Genomic DNA, 16065 nt, shown 5'->3' with positions numbered 1-16065 from the left:
AGCCCAACTCTAACCCCAACAGCAACAAGTAGAACAACCCATCCCTAACCCCAACAGCAACATATATACATACTCGTAGTACTGGCCAGACCATGGCTCAGTACTACCTAGTGGGAACCAACGATGGTTCACCACAATTTCCCAGTACCAAATCCAATGTGGCCTCACCTCTTGTCGGCCTATCCACATATTGTGTCAGGAAACCCTCCTGCACACACTGCACAAAAACTGCCCCATCCGAACTATTTGACCTACAAAGGTTCCAATCAATATTTGGAAAGTTAAAGTCCCCCATGACAACTACCCTGTGACCCCCACACCTATCCATAATCTGCCTTGCAATTTCTTCCTCCACATCTCTATTACTATTTGGGGGCCGAAAGTAAATTCCTAACAACGTGACCGCTCCTTTCCTATTTCTAACCTCAGCCCATATTACCTCAGTGTGCAGATCCCCCTCGAAGTGCCTTTCCGCAGCCGTTAAACTATCCTTGATTAACAATGCCACTCCTCCACCTCTTTTACCAGCTTCCCTACACTTAGTGAAACATCTATACCCCGGAACGTCCAACAACCATTCCTGTCCTTGTTCTACCCACGTCTCCGTAATGGCCACAACATCGTAGTGCAGATGTTGGCAGAACCTGACAGAACCCCCCCACCACCCCTCCGGGGCCAGATACAGCCGCCCCCTACCCCCCTCCCACAGACATCGGCACCCCCCCAACATTACTGACCCACTTACCCACTACCCCCACCGGACCCACTCGGAAAAAAATGAATGACCTCATCTGGGCAGCAAGGAGGAGTGTTTAACCTCATCAGCGGCTTTCCCCCAAATGATCCCCAGATCCCTCCACCCACAGCACCCTGCATGCTTCCAGCCTCTGACCCCTAAGCACCACCCCCCCAAGATTATCACAGCATTGCCCTCTGAGGGCCCCCCCAATACCCTGCAGGATTCATGCCATCAGATTTTTCATGGCTCCTCCTATCCCCACAGGAGAATAAAGCCCATAATCACCAGGAGAGGGCAAAGATGGGGGATGGTGAGCCTGATCTCTGAGTTTTCACCCCCTTTGAGGAGGGGCTGCTGGAGCATGCGAGAGATGAGGGGATGCGGGCAATTAGCGACAGCGTGATTGGGCTGGGGCATAGGAGTGGTCACCTGCCAATCCTCAACTTGTTGCAGAAATGTCAAGTGAGTCACATGCAGCCCGGATTCCTCTTCCTCCCTTGCGGTTAACCTTGTGTCCTGTGTCGCAGGAAGGAAACCCGAGGCACCTGGGCCATCTGGCATCGTGGCCCCCACTGCTGCGCCCGCCCATCCTGCCCCTAACTCAGAGGTCTTCTCAGAGGAAACCGGTGAAGGGACCTCCGAGGCCAGTACCAGTTTTGCATCAGCTTCCACCTCACAGTTCACCATCCCAGAGACTCTCACATCGGTGGGTCCAGTGAGTGATGAGGCTTCTGGCTCACTCTCTGGTGAGCACGACACACCTGATAATGTACCTCAGGTGGCGGAGGGAACATCCGAGGCCTCTGGCATGCGGAGGCCTGCCGGCGGCGTGGACCCAGCTGGCCCCAGGATACATGCTGGGCCTCTGAGATCACTTCTCCCTCAGCTGCTGGAGATGCAGCAACAAAGCCAGGGAAGGCCACACGGGACCGATTTACAATTGGGGGAGAGGTAATTATGATGCGATTAGGCAAGAATTAGGGGGCATAAGTTGGGAACAGAAACTGTCAGGGAAAGGAACTCATGAAAAGTGGAACTTTTTCAAGGGACAAATACTGGATGTCCTTGATAGGTATGTCCCTGTCAGGCAGGGAGGAAATGGCCGAGTGAGGGAACCATGGTTCACGAAAGAGGTGGAATGTCTTGTGAAAAGGAAGAGGGAAGCTTATGTAGGGATGAGGAAACAAGGTTCAGATGGCTCGATTGAGGGTTACAAGTTAGCAAGGAATGAGCTGAAAAAGGGGCTTAGGGAAGCTAGGAGGGGACATGAGAAGTCCTTGGCGGGTCGGATCAAGGAAAACCCCAAGGCTTTTTACTCTTATGTGAGGAATAAAAGAATGACCAGGGTGAGGTTAGGGCCGGTCAAGGACAGTAGTGGGAACTTGTGTATGGAGTCAGTAGAGATAGGCGAGGTGATGAATGAATACTTTTCTTCAGTGTTCACCAAGGAAAGGGGCCATGTTTTTGAGGAAGAGAAGGTGTTACAGGCTAATAGGCTGGAGGAAATAGATGTTCGGAGGGAGAATGTCCTGGCAGTTTTGAATAAACTGAAGGTCGATAAGTCCCCTGGGCCTGATGAAATATATCCTAAGATTCTTTGGGAGGCAAGGGATGAGATTGCAGAGCCTTTGGCTTTGATCCTTGGGTCCTCACTGTCCACAGGGATGGTGCCAGAGGACAGGAGAGTGGCGAATGTTGTTCCTCTGTTTAAGAAAGGGAATAGAAATGACCCTGGTAATTATAGAACGGTTAGTCTTACTTCGGTGGTTGGTAAATTGTTGGAAAAGGTCCTGAGGGATGGGATTTACGACCATTTAGAAAGATGCGGATTAATCCGGGATAGTCAGCACGGATTCGTGAAGGCAAGTCGTGCCTCACAAATTTGATTGAATTTTTTGAGGAGGTAACTAAGTGTGTTGATGAAGGGAGGGCAGTTGATGTCAGAGACATGGATTTTAGTGAGGCATTAGATAAGGTCCCCCATGGTCGGCTTATGATGAAAGTGAGGAGGTGTGGGATCGAGGGAAAATTGGCCGATTGGATAGGTAACTGGCTATCTGATCGAAGACAGAGGGTGGTGGTGGATGGAAAATTTTCGGATTGGAGGCAGGTTGCTAGCGGAGTGCCACAGGGATCAGTGCTTGGTCCTCTGCTTTTTGTGATTTTTATTAATGACTTAGAGGAGGGGGCTGAAGGGTGGATCAGTAAATTTGCTGATGACACCAAGATAGGTGGAGTAGTGGATGAGGTGGAGGGGTGTTGTAGGCTGCAAAGAGACATAGATAGGATGCAAAGCTGAGCTGAAAAATGGCAAATGGAGTTTAACCCTGATAAATGTGAGGTGATTCATTTTGGTAGGACTAATTTAAATGTGGATTACAGGGTCAAAGGTGGGTTCTGAAGACTGTGGAGGAACAGAGAGATCTTGGGGTCCATATCCACAGATCTCTAAAGGTTGCCAGTCAAGTGGATAGAGCTGTGAAGAAGGCCTATAGTGTGTTAGCTTTTATTAACAGGGGGTTGGAGTTTAAGAGCCGTGGGGTTATGCTGCAACTGTACAGGACCTTGGTGAGACCACATTTGGAATATTGTGTGCAGTTCTGGTCACCTCACTATAAGAAGGATGTGGAAGCGCTGGAAAGAGTGCAGAGGAGATTTACCAGGATGCTGCCTGGTTTGGAGGGTAGGTCTTATGAGGAAAGGTTGAGGGAGCTAGGGCTGTTCTCTCTGGAGCGGAGGAGGCTGAGGGGAGACTTGATAGACGTTTATAAGATGATGAGGGGGATAGATAGAGTGAACGTTCATAGACTATTTCCTCGGGTGGATGGAGCTATTACAAGGGGGCATAACTATAGGGTTCGTGGTGGGAGATATAGGAAGGATATCAGAGGTAGGTTCTTTACGCAGAGAGTGGTTGGGGTGTGGAATGGACTGCCTGCAGTGATAGTGGAGTCAGACACTTTAGGAACATTTAAGCGGTTATTGGATAGGCACATGGAGCACACCAGGATGATAGGGAGTGGGATAGCTTGATCTTGGTTTCAGACAAAGTTCGGCACAACATCGTGGGCCGAAGGGCCTGTTCTGTGCTGTTCTGTGCTGTCCTGTTCTATGTTCTATGTTCTATGAGAGCTGGTTTATTTTTTGCTTTGTCTGCGCATGCGCAGTAAGGGGCTCTGATCAGAGTTGCTGGTTGTCTGGGGGGTTAAGCCCTACCCTCTGCGTCTAGTAGATAGAAACTGACTCACCCAAAATTTCAGAGACAGAGTGAATAAGGCTGGGCCTGAAACCTGCCCAAAAACAGATCAGTAACTCTCCCATTTCCAGTCTCGCGGGACACTGAGAAAATCTCGAACAATTACAAAGAACAAAGAAAATTACAGCACAGGAACAGGCCCTTCGGCCCTCCAAGCCTGCACCCACCATGCTGCCCGACTTAACTAAAACCCCCTACCCTTCTGGGGACTATATCCCTCTATTCCCATCTCATTCATGTACTTGTCAAGACGCCCCTCAAAAGTCACTTCCGTATCCGCTTCCACTCCCTCCCCCGGCAACGAGTTCCAGGCACCCACTACTCTCTGTGTAAAAAATCTGCCTCGTACATCTCTTTTAAAACTTGCCCCTCGCACCTTAAACCTATGCCCCCTAGTAATTGACTCTTCCACCCTGGGAAAAAGCTTCTGTCCATGCCTCTCATAATCTTGCAGACTTCTATCAGGTCTCCCCTCAACCTCCGTCGCTCCAGTGAGAACAAACCAAGTTTCTCCAACTTCTCCTCATAGCTAATGCCCTCCATACCAGGCAACATTCTGGTAAATCTTTTCTGTACCCTCTCCAAAGCCTCCACATCCTTCTGGTAGTGTGGTGACCAGAATTGAACACTATATTTCAAGTGCGTCCTCACTAAGGTTCTATAAAGCGTCAACATGACTTGCCAATTTTTAAACTCAATGCCCCGGCCAGTGAAGGCAAGCATGCCGTATGCCTTCTTGACTACTTTCTCCACCTGCATTGTCACTTTCAGTGACCTGTGTACCTGTATACCCAGATCCCCCTGCCTATCAATACTCCGAAGGGTTCTGCCATTTACTGTATATCTCCTATCTGTATTAGACCTTCCAAAATGCATTCCCTCACATTCGTCCGGATTAAACTGCGGGTTCTGCCCAGTGAGTTCCTGTGATCTGGATTGCGCTGCCTGTTAGAGCGCTGGATTCAATAACTTTCAAAAGGGAACTTGCGAAGTAGCTGAAAAGGAACCATTCACAGATTTGTGTGGAAGAGCAGGGAAGTGGATCTCAATGGATAGCTCAAAGAGCCAGCACAGACACGATGGGCCGAATGCAACATTCCAGACTAGCGAGTGTAACGTGGGAGTGGTGAAAATGACAATCACCCCCACACCGGCCGGAATCACTCTGAATCTCTGGCTGCAGACTGACATTTAGTGCGATCTCCCAGATTGGAATTATCCCCAGGTATCTGTCGGATTATCAGCATTGGAACATTCCAACACAGCAGCAATGTTGCTCAGAGCAAAAACTCAGCACTTACCACCAATTAAAAATCCAAATATCAGGTTATTCTTAGAGTCCAGGTTTCAGACTGTACACTCCATAAATAATTCATTAATAATATTCATTTAACACCTGCCACTCTGAGGCTGCAGCAAGTTGTGATTCAGTCCACACCATTCTCATCATCAGAAAACAGATCCAAATTTAAAGCAATAACGCTGAGTAAAAACTAAGCTTAAACATGTCAGTGGAACACTGAGGAGTACTCCCTTAATACTGACCCTCTGACAGTGCGGCACTCCCTTAATACTGACCCTCTGACAGTGCGGCACTCCCTTAATACTGACCCTCTGACAGTGCGGCACTCCCTTAATACTGACCCTCTGACAGTGCGGTACTCCCTCAGCACTGACCCTCTGACAGTGCGGCACTCCCTCAGTACTGACCCTCTGACAGTGCGGCACTCCCTCAGTACTGACCCTCTGACAGTGCGGCACTCCCTCAGTACTGACCCTCTGACAGTGCGGCACTCCCTTAATACTGACCCTCTGACAGTGCGGCACTCCCTTAATACTGACCCTCTGACAGTGCGGCACTCCCTTAATACTCCCTTAGTACTGTCCATCTGACAGTGCAATACACCCTCAGTACTGACCCTCTGGCAGTGCGGTACTCCCTCAGCACTGTCCTTCTGACGGTGCAGCACTCCCTTAATACTCCCTTAGTACTGTCCATCTGACAGTGCAATACACCCTCAGTACTGACCCTCTGACAGTGCAGCACTCCCTCAGTACTGACCCTCTGACAGTGCAGCACTCCCTCAGTATTGACCCTCTGACAGTGCGGTACTTCCTCAGCACTGACCCTCTGACAGTGCGGCACTCCCTCAGTCCTGACCCTCTGACAGTGCAGCACTCCCTCAGTACTGACCCTCTGACAGTGCAGCACTCCCTCAGTACTGACCCTCTGACAGTGCGGCACTCCCTCAGTACTGATCCCCTGACAGTGCGGCACTCCCTCAGTACTGACCCCCTGACAGCACGGTACTCCCTCAGTACTGACCCCCTGACAGCACGGTACTCCCTCAGTACTGACCCTCTGACAGTGCAGCACTCCCTCAGTACTGACCCACTGACAATGCAGCACTCCCTCAGTACTGACCCTCTGGCAGTGCGGTACTCCCTCAGCACTGACCTACTGAGAGTGCAGCACTCCCTCAGTACTGACTCTCTGACAGTGTAGTACTCCCTCAGTACTGACCCTCTGACAGTGCGGCACTCCCTCAGTACTGACTGACAGTGCGGCACTCCCTCAGTACTGACCCTCTGACAGTGCAGCACTCCCTCAGTACTGACCCTCTGACAGTGCAGCACTCCCTCAGTACGGACCCTCTGACAGTGCGGCACTCCCTCAGTACTGACCCACTGACAATGCAGCACTCCCTCAGTACTGACCCACTGACAATGCAGCACTCCCTCAGTACTGACCCTCTGGCAGTGCGGTACTCCCTCAGCACTGACCTACTGAGAGTGCAGCACTCCCTCAGTACTGACTCTCTGACAGTGTAGTACTCCCTCAGTACTGACCCTCTGACAGTGCGGCACTCCCTCAGTACTGACTGACAGTGCGGCACTCCCTCAGCACTGACCCTCTGACAGTGCGGCACTCCCTCAGCACTGACCCTCTGACAGTGCAGCACTCCCTCAGTACTGACCCTCTGACAGTGCAGCACTCCCTCAGTACTGACCCTCTGACAGTGCAGCACTCCCTCAGTACTGACCCTCTGACAGTGCGGCACTCCCTCAGTACTGACCCTCTGACAGTGCGGCACTCCCTCAGTACTGACCCTCTGACAGTGCAGCACTCCCTCAGTACTGACCCTCTGACAGTGCGGCACTCCCTCAGCACTGACCTACTGAGAGTGCAGCACTCCCTCAGTACTGACTCTCTGACAGTGTAGTACTCCCTCAGTACTGACCCTCTGACAGTGCGGCACTCCCTCAGTACTGACTGACAGTGCGGCACTCCCTCAGCACTGACCCTCTGACAGTGCGGCACTCCCTCAGCACAGACCCTCTGACAGTGCAGCACTCCCTCAGTACTGACCCTCTGACAGTGCAGCACTCCCTCAGTACTGACCCTCTGACAGTGCAGCACTCCCTCAGTACTGACCCTCTGACAGTGCGGCACTCCCTCAGTACTGACCCTCTGACAGTGCGGCACTCCCTCAGTACTGACCCTCTGACAGTGCAGCACTCCCTCAGTACTGACCCTCTGACAGTGCAACAGTCCCTCAGTACATGTATGAGCAGATGCTTTGGCAAATCACAGCGAGGTGTGAGATGAATAGGGTTAGAGTATCAGTGATTATGACTCGGATGCGAATGTGGAAGGTATAATTAGTAAGTTTGCAGATGACATGAAAGTTGGTGTTGTTGATACTGAGGAGGATAATCTGAGGCTGCAGACTGACACTGACCAGCTGCTAAATTGTGGATGAAATTTAATCCTGATTAGTGTGAGGTGATGCAATGTGGGAGGTGCAATAAGGGTAGGAGATACGCACTGAACGGTCAGTCCCCAGGGAGTATTGAGGAACAAACGGACCTTGGTGTACATAGCCATTGATCCCTGAAGGTGGCAGCACAGGTAGATACAGATCGGATGGTGAAGAAGGAACACGGAATGCGTGCCTTCATTAGCCGGGACATCGAACATAGGAGCAGGGAGGTCTTGGTACAACTTTATAGACTATTGGTGAGGCCACAGGTGGACTATTGTGAGCAGTTCTGGCCACCAAACTATCGGAAGGATGTGATTGCCCTGGAGGGAGTGCAGAGGAGATTCACCAGGATGCTGCCTGGGATGGAAAGTTTCAGCTATGAGGAGAGACTGGATAGGCTGGGATTGTTTTTCCTGGAACAGGGGAGGCTGAGGCGGGATCTGATAGAGGTACACAAAATTATGAGAGGCATAGATAGGGTAGATCGTAAGAATCTTTGCCTCATGGCAGAGGTGTCTAAAACCAGAGGGCATGGGTTTAAGGTGCGAAGTAAGTGGGCATCTGAGGAAAGATTTTTTCACCCAGAGGGTGGTGAGAATATGGAAGTCATGATGTGGAGATGCCGGCGTTGGACTGGGGTAAACACAGTAAGAAGTTTAACAACACCAGGTTAAAGTCCAACAGGTTTATTTGGTAGCAAAAGCCACACAAGCTTTCGGAGCTCTAAGCCCCTTCTTCAGGTGAGTGGGAATTCTGTTCACAAACAGAGCTTATAAAGACACAGACTCAATTTACATGAATAATGGTTGGAATGCGAATACTTACAACTAATCAAGTCTTTAAGAAACAAAACAATGGGAGTGGAGAGAGCATCAAGACAGGCTAAAAAGATGTGTATTGTCTCCAGACAAGACAGCCAGTGAAACTCTGCAGGTCCATGCAACTGTGGGAGTTACAAATAGTGTGACATGAACCCAATATCCCGGTTGAGGCCGTCCTCGTGTGTGCGGAACTTGGCTATCAGTTTCTGCTCAGCGACTCTGCGCTGTCGTGTGTCGCGAAGGCCGCCTTGGAGAACGCTTACCCGAATATCAGAGGCCGAATGCCCGTGACCGCTGAAATGCTCCCCAACAGGAAGAGAACAGTCTTGCCTGGTGATTGTCGAGCGGTGTTCATTCATCCGTTGTCGTAGCGTCTGCATAGTTTCCCCAATGTACCATGCCTCGGGACATCCTTTCTTGCAGCGTATCAGGTAGACAACGTTGGCCGAGTTGCAAGAGTATGTACCGTCTGCATAGTTTCCCCAATGTACCATGCCTCGGGACGGCCTCAACCGGGATATTGGGTTCATGTCACACTATTTGTAACTCCCACAGTTGCGTGGACCTGCAGAGTTTCACTGGCTGTCTTGTCTGGAGACAATACACATCTTTTTAGCCTGTCTTGATGCTCTCTCCACTCCCATTGTTTTGTTTCTTAAAGACTTGATTAGTTGTAAGTATTCGCATTCCAACCATTATTCATGTAAATTGAGTCTGTGTCTTTATAAGCTCTGTTTGTGAACAGAATTCCCACTCACCTGAAGAAGGGGCTTAGAGCTCCGAAAGCTTGTGTGGCTTTTGCTACCAAATAAACCTGTTGGACTTTAACCTGGTGTTGTTAAACGTCTTACTGAGAATATGGAAAGCAGTGCCTGAGAGGGTGCTGGAGGCAGGAGCTCTCGCACAGTTAAGAAGCATCTGGACAAGCACTGAAATCATCAAGGCATCGCAGACTAGGGAGCCAGTCTTGATAAATGGGATTAGTGTAGATTGGTATTTGACAGTCTGGAATAAACATGGTGGGCTGAAGAGCCTATCTCTGCGCTGTATGACTCTACGCTGTGGTTGTTCTTGGAGCAGACAAGGTAATTGGAGCAAAAACAGAAAATGCTGCAAAATCTCATCAGGTTTCATAGAATCAGAGAATCCTACAATACAGAGGAGGCCATTCGGCCCATCAAGTCTGCACTGACCACAATCCCCCCCAGGCCCTATCCCCATAACCCCATGCATTTACCCTGCCAGTCGCATGACACTAAGGAGCAATTTAGCATGGCCAATCCACCTAACACATACATCTTTGGAGTGTGGGAGGAAACCGGAGCACCTGGAGGAAACCCATGCTGACACGGGGAGAATGTGCAAACTCCACACAGACAGAGAACCAAGCCAGGAATCGAACCCGGGTCCATGGCACTGTGAGGCAGCAATGCTAACCAATGTGTTGTTTGGTAGCATCTGTGGACAGAGAACTGAGCTAATGTTTCAAATCTGGATGACTCTTTTTCAGACTGGACATTTAACAAACAAAGAACAAAGAACAGTACAGCACAGGAAACAGGCCCTTCGGCCCTCCAAGCCTGTGCCGCTCATTGGTCCAACTAGACCATTCGTTTGTATCCCTCCATTCCCAGAATGCTCATGTGACTATCCAGGTAAGTCTTAAATGATGCCAGCGTGCCTGCCTCCACCACCCTACTTGGCAGCGCATTCCAGGCCCCCACCACTCTCTGTGTAAAAAACATCCCTCTGATATCTGAGTTATACCTCGCCCCTCTCACCTTGAGCCCGTGATCGTCATCTCCAACCTGGGAAAAAGCTTCCCACTGTTCACCCTATCTATACCCTTCATAATTTTGTACACCTCTATTAGGTCTCCCCTCATTCTCTGTCTTTCCAGGGAGAACAAGCCCAGTTTACCCAATCTCTCCTCATAGCTAAGACCCTCCATACCAGGCAACATCCTGGTAAACCTTCCCTGCACTCTCTCTAAAGCCTCCACGTCCTTCTGGTAGTGTGGCGACCAGAACTGGATGCAGTACTCCAAATGTGGCCTAACCAGCGTTCTATACAGCTGCAACATCAGACTCCAGCCTTTATACTCTATACCCCGTCCTATAAAGGCAAGCATACCATATGCATTCTTCACCGCCTTCTCCACCTGTGCTGCCACCTTCAAGGATTTGTGGACTTGCACACCTAGGTCCCTCTGTGTTTCTGTACTCTTGATGGCTCTGCCATTTATTGTATAACTCCTTCCTACATTAGCTCTTCCAAAATGCATCACTTCGCATTTATCTGGATTAAATTCCATCTGCCATTTCTCCGCCAATTTTCCAGCCTATCTATATCCTGCTGTATTGTCCGACAATGTTCATCGCTATCCGCAAGTCCAGCTATCTTCGTGTCATCCGCAAACTTGCTGATAACACCAGTTACACCTTCTTCCAAATCATTTATATATATCACAAATAGCAGAGGTCCCAGTACAGAGCCCTGCGGAACACCAGTGGTCACAGACCTCCAGCTGGAAAAAGACCCTTCGACTGCTACCCTCTGTCTCCTGTGGCCAAGCCAGTTCTCCACCCATCTAGCCACTTCTCCTTGTATCCCATGAGCCTTAACCTTCTTAACCAACCTGCCATGAGGACAGGCATGTGCCTTAAATTGTCAAATGCCTGACTGAAATCCATATAGACGACATCCACGGCCCTTCCTTCGTCAACCGTTTTTGTCACTTCCTCAAAAAACTCCACCAAATTTGTAAGGCACGACCTCCCTCTTACAAAACCATGCTGTCTGTCACTAATGAGATTGTTCCATTCTAAATGCGCATACATCCTGTCTCTAAGAATCCTCTCCAACAACTTCCCTACCACGGATGTGAGGCTGACTGGCCTATAATTACCTGGATTATCCCTGCTACCCTTCTTAAATAGCGGTACCACATTCGCTATCCTCCAATCCTCAGGGACCTCACCTGTGTCCAACGAAGAGACAAAGATTTCCGTCAGAGGCCCAGCAATTACAACTCTTGTCTCCCTGAGCAGTCTAGGATAGATTTGATCGAGTGGGATTCGAACAGGGTATTTACCCTGGACAATCCAATGAAAAAGTCACAATGTCACCCCCTCCCCCACATGTCCTATCTGTTGATGTAGTTTCCCAATCTATCTGAGCCACCTCACTGCTCAGACCTGTGCAGCTTTGTTTAGATTTTAGAGCCTAGTTTCAGGTATAGTTAAATCATTTACAAACCAGATATAATATTTCAATATATTCTGATCACTCTTCCCTCAAATGCTCTTTTCTACAAGGTTGTTTAATTAACAGTTCCTCCTTGCACAATGCTAGATGTAAAATAATCTGTTCCCTGGCTGGTTCCACGACTTACTGATCTAGAAAACTATGTTAAATAAAAACATAAGAACTAGAGCAGGAGTAGGCCACCTGGTCCCTCGAGCCTGCTCCGCTATTCAATAAGATCATGGCTGATCTTTTTTTGGACTCAGCTCCACTTAACCGCCCGCTCACCATAACCCTTAACTCCTTTACTGTTCAAAAATGTATCTATCCTTGCCTTAAAAACATTCAATGAGGTAGCCTCAACTGCTTCACTGGGCAGGGAATTCCACAGATTCACAACTCGTTGTGTGAAGAAGTTCCTCCTCAACTCAGTCCTAAATCTGCTCCCCTTTATTTTGAGGCTATGCCCCCTCGTTCTAGTTTCACCCGCCAGTGGAAACAACTTCCCTGCTGCTATCTTATCTATTCCCTTCATAATCTTATATGTTTCTATAAGATCTCCCCTCATTCTTCTGAATTCCAATGAGTATAGCCCCAGTCTACTCAGTCTCTCCTCATAAGCCAACCCTCTCAACTCTGGAATCAACCTAGTGAATCTCCTTTGTACCCCCTCCAGTGCCAGTATGTCCTTTCTCAAGTCAGGAGACCAAAACTGTACACAATACTCCAGGTGTGGCCTCACCAGCACCTTATACAGCATTTAGATAGTTACATGGGGGCAATTGGGATTAACTTAGGGGTTTTTAAAAAAAGGGCGGCATGGACAAGTTGGGCCGAAGGACCTGTTTCCATGCTGTAAACCTCTATGACTCTATGACTTTTAAAGGTTTCGCAATCCTCTAGGTTGCCACTAATCTTTGCCACTTTGTACACATTTTCTTTCAATTTGATCCCCTCCTTTATTTCCTTAGACATCCATGGCTGATTATCTCTTTTTCTACAGTCCTTCCTTATCACTGGTATATACTTATTTTCTGAAAGAATTTCTCTTTCACAAATCCATGCTGACTTTATCATGTTGTGATTTTCTAATGTCCTATTCTCATAGAAACATTGACAATAGGAACAGGAGCTCTCTCTATTTCCTTATTAAGTATATTCTGTGATTTGATCTCCACAGATTCATCACTCCCTGAGAAAATAAATTTCTCTTCATCTCACTCCTAAATGGCCACCCTGTATGCTGAGACTGTGACCCCTTATTATAGAGCCTCCTAGCCAGTGGACACAATGTCCCTGGATCCAGCCTGTCCAGCCCTGGATGCAACGTCCCTGGATCCAGCCTGTCCAGCCCTGGACGCAATGTCCCTGGATCCAGCCTGTCCAGCCCTGGACACAATGTCCCTGGATCCAGCCTGTCCAACCCTGGATGCAACATCCCTGGATCCAGCCTGTCCAGCCCTGGATGCAACGTCCCTGGATCCAGCCTTTCCAGCCCTGGATGCAACGTCCCTGGATCCAGCCTGTCCAGCCCTGGATGCAACGTCCCTGGATCCAGCCTTTCCAGCCCTGGATGCAATGTCCCTGGATCCAGCCTGTCCAGCCCTGGATGCAATGTCCCTGGATCCAGCCTGTCCAGCCCTGGACGCAATGTCCCTGGATCCAGCCTGTCCAGCCCTGGACGCAATGTCCCTGGATCCAGCCTGTCCAGCCCAGTTCAGATTTTCAATGTTTCCTGACAATAGATTCTAACATTTTTCCCACTGATGATGTGGGGCTTCCTGTCCCACAGTTTCTCGCTAACAGGGCAAACCGATAAAACACGATAGCCAGAGTTTTCTAGCCCCCGCCCTCACCCCATTGGTGGGGCCAGCGAGCCATTGAAATCTCTGTTCACCTCAGTGGGACTGGAAGATTCCAATGAATGAGGAGCTGGAAAATTCTGGCCTGTATTTACATTCCATTAACGTGTCGTCCACATTATTACTGCAAATGTTATTTGCCTGTTTGATTAGAAAATTAATGTCCCCCATGCTTACTGCATGACCCTTGTTAAACATGCCTCCAGTTTCCTGATTTATATTCTTCCCTACATTACAACTACTGTGTGCAGAGTGAAAAAGAACCTGCGCTACTATTTATTATCCCTTATTACTTCTTAGCTCCAGCCAGGCAGATTTGATTTCCTTGTTTTTGGAGTTATCTCTCTCCTCTCTTTCTTCTTTGGTTTCTAATTCATGCTCTCACTCTTGTTCATTCTACGTAGCTCTTCTAAAGGTTGAATATTTTGCAATATTTGGTTCCTGACCTTGGTCACTTAGCAACCATGTTTCTGCAGTGACCAGTAAATCCTATTAGAAGCTGAAACTTGGTGTGAATACTCTGTGCGTGCAGATTTACTGCTTTTGGTTTTGACTTTATCCTGATTTTCCTGACTCACCACAGTGCGAATGCTTCATTTCTTTTCTTACTCTCACCAGTTCCTTCTGATCCATTCTGCTTAATTTAACCCCAAATTCAGCTCTGCACCAGCGCCTTGTCATTTCCCGTGATATTTAGTTCATTGTATTCTTTTCTGAATCCGGCCCCAATATCCCTCAATTGCCATCCCTGTCCCAAATATTTTAAAGTGTTATCTACAGCTCTGGTTATGGAATTTGCCAAGACGCTCATCCAGCCATGTTAAACTGAAGCTCAGCTGAATGGATGAGTCCTGCTTTCCCAGCACTGCTGCCACCAATCGAAGCCACTGCCTTCCATACCGTTCCATTATTAATCTATCCAATGTTCCAATCCTGCAGCTAAATACTGTGGATGCTAAAAATCTGAAATAAAAACAGACAATGCTGGATAATCTCAGCAGGTCTGGCAGTGTCTGTGGAGAGAGAAACAGAGTTAATGTTTCAGGCTGATAATCTTTGATCAAAGCTGAGAGAAATTAGAGATCTGATTGGGTCAGAGTATGAGGTGGATGGGGTAAGGACAATAGGAAGTTGTATCGAGTTCACTGATTTGTTCTTTAAATGCCTGCCATTGCCTGTCCACCATCTTTCCTTTCAGTAACATTTTCCAGTCATCATGACCAATTCATGCTTCAAACCATCATAGTTACCTTTATTGAGATTCAGGATCCTGGTCTCAGAATCAACTACATCATTATCCACCTTGACAGAGAATTCTACCATATTATGATCACTCGTCCCCAAGGGTTCTCTCACAACTAGATTGCCAACTAATCCTTTCTCATTGCACAACACCCAGTCCAAGATGGGCTGATCCCTTCTTGGTTCCGAATACACTCAGAAATTCCTCCTCTATTGTACTCCCAATCTATATGCAGATTAAAGTCGCCCGTAATCACAGGTGTTCCTTTGACACATGCATCTCTGATTTCCTGTCTAATGTTTTTCCCAACATTATCACACAGGAACAGGCTCTTCGGCCCTCCAAGCCTGCACCGACCATGCTGCTCGACTGAACTAAAACCCCCTACCGTTCCAGGGACCATATCTCTCTATTCCCATCCTATTTATGTATTTGTCAAGATGCCCCTTGAAAGTCACTATCGTATCTGCAAAGTTCAGTATGTTAGCTTTGTGGAGAGATTGAATAAACTGGATTGTTCTCCCTGGAAAGATGGAGGCTGAGGGGCGACCTAATAGAAGTTTATAAAATTATGAGGGGTGTGGATAGGGTGAAAAGTTGGAAGCTTTTTCCCAGGGCAGAAATGACAATTACAAGGGGGCACAAGTTCAAGATAAGCGGGGAAAGGTTCAGTGGAGATGTGTGGGGGAAGTTTTTTACAGAGGGTGGTGGGGGCCTGGAATGCACTGCCAAGTGGGGTGGTTGCGGCAGATAAGTTAGTCACATTTAAGACTTATCTTGATCGGCATATGAACAGAGGGATATAAGCGGTTGGTTTAGATAGGCGCAGGCTTGGAGGACGCAAGGGCCTGTTCCTGTCCTGTCCTGTTCTTTGTTCTTTGTTCTATGTGTGGTCTCCTCTTGCTCCTATCTTCCATGCTTCTATTCTCTCAAGATTCATGGTACTCTGTCCATGCTGTCCATGGGGAGGGGACACAGACTGTTAGCAGAATAAGGGCACATAATCATACAGTAAAACCAGTCAGAGGGAGTGCAGCTGTATTAGGTTTCAGGGGAGTAAGGCCAGGCTGGGTGGCCTCTACTCTAACACCAGGAATATTGCAGGCAAACGGATGAGTTGAGAGCGATGAT

The sequence above is a fragment of the Mustelus asterias genome, chromosome 8, assembly GCF_964213995.1.
Source record: "Mustelus asterias chromosome 8, sMusAst1.hap1.1, whole genome shotgun sequence".
Lineage (NCBI taxonomy): Eukaryota > Metazoa > Chordata > Chondrichthyes > Carcharhiniformes > Triakidae > Mustelus > Mustelus asterias.
The sequence above is the reverse complement of the archived record's forward strand: the minus strand, read 5'-3'. Positions refer to the sequence as shown.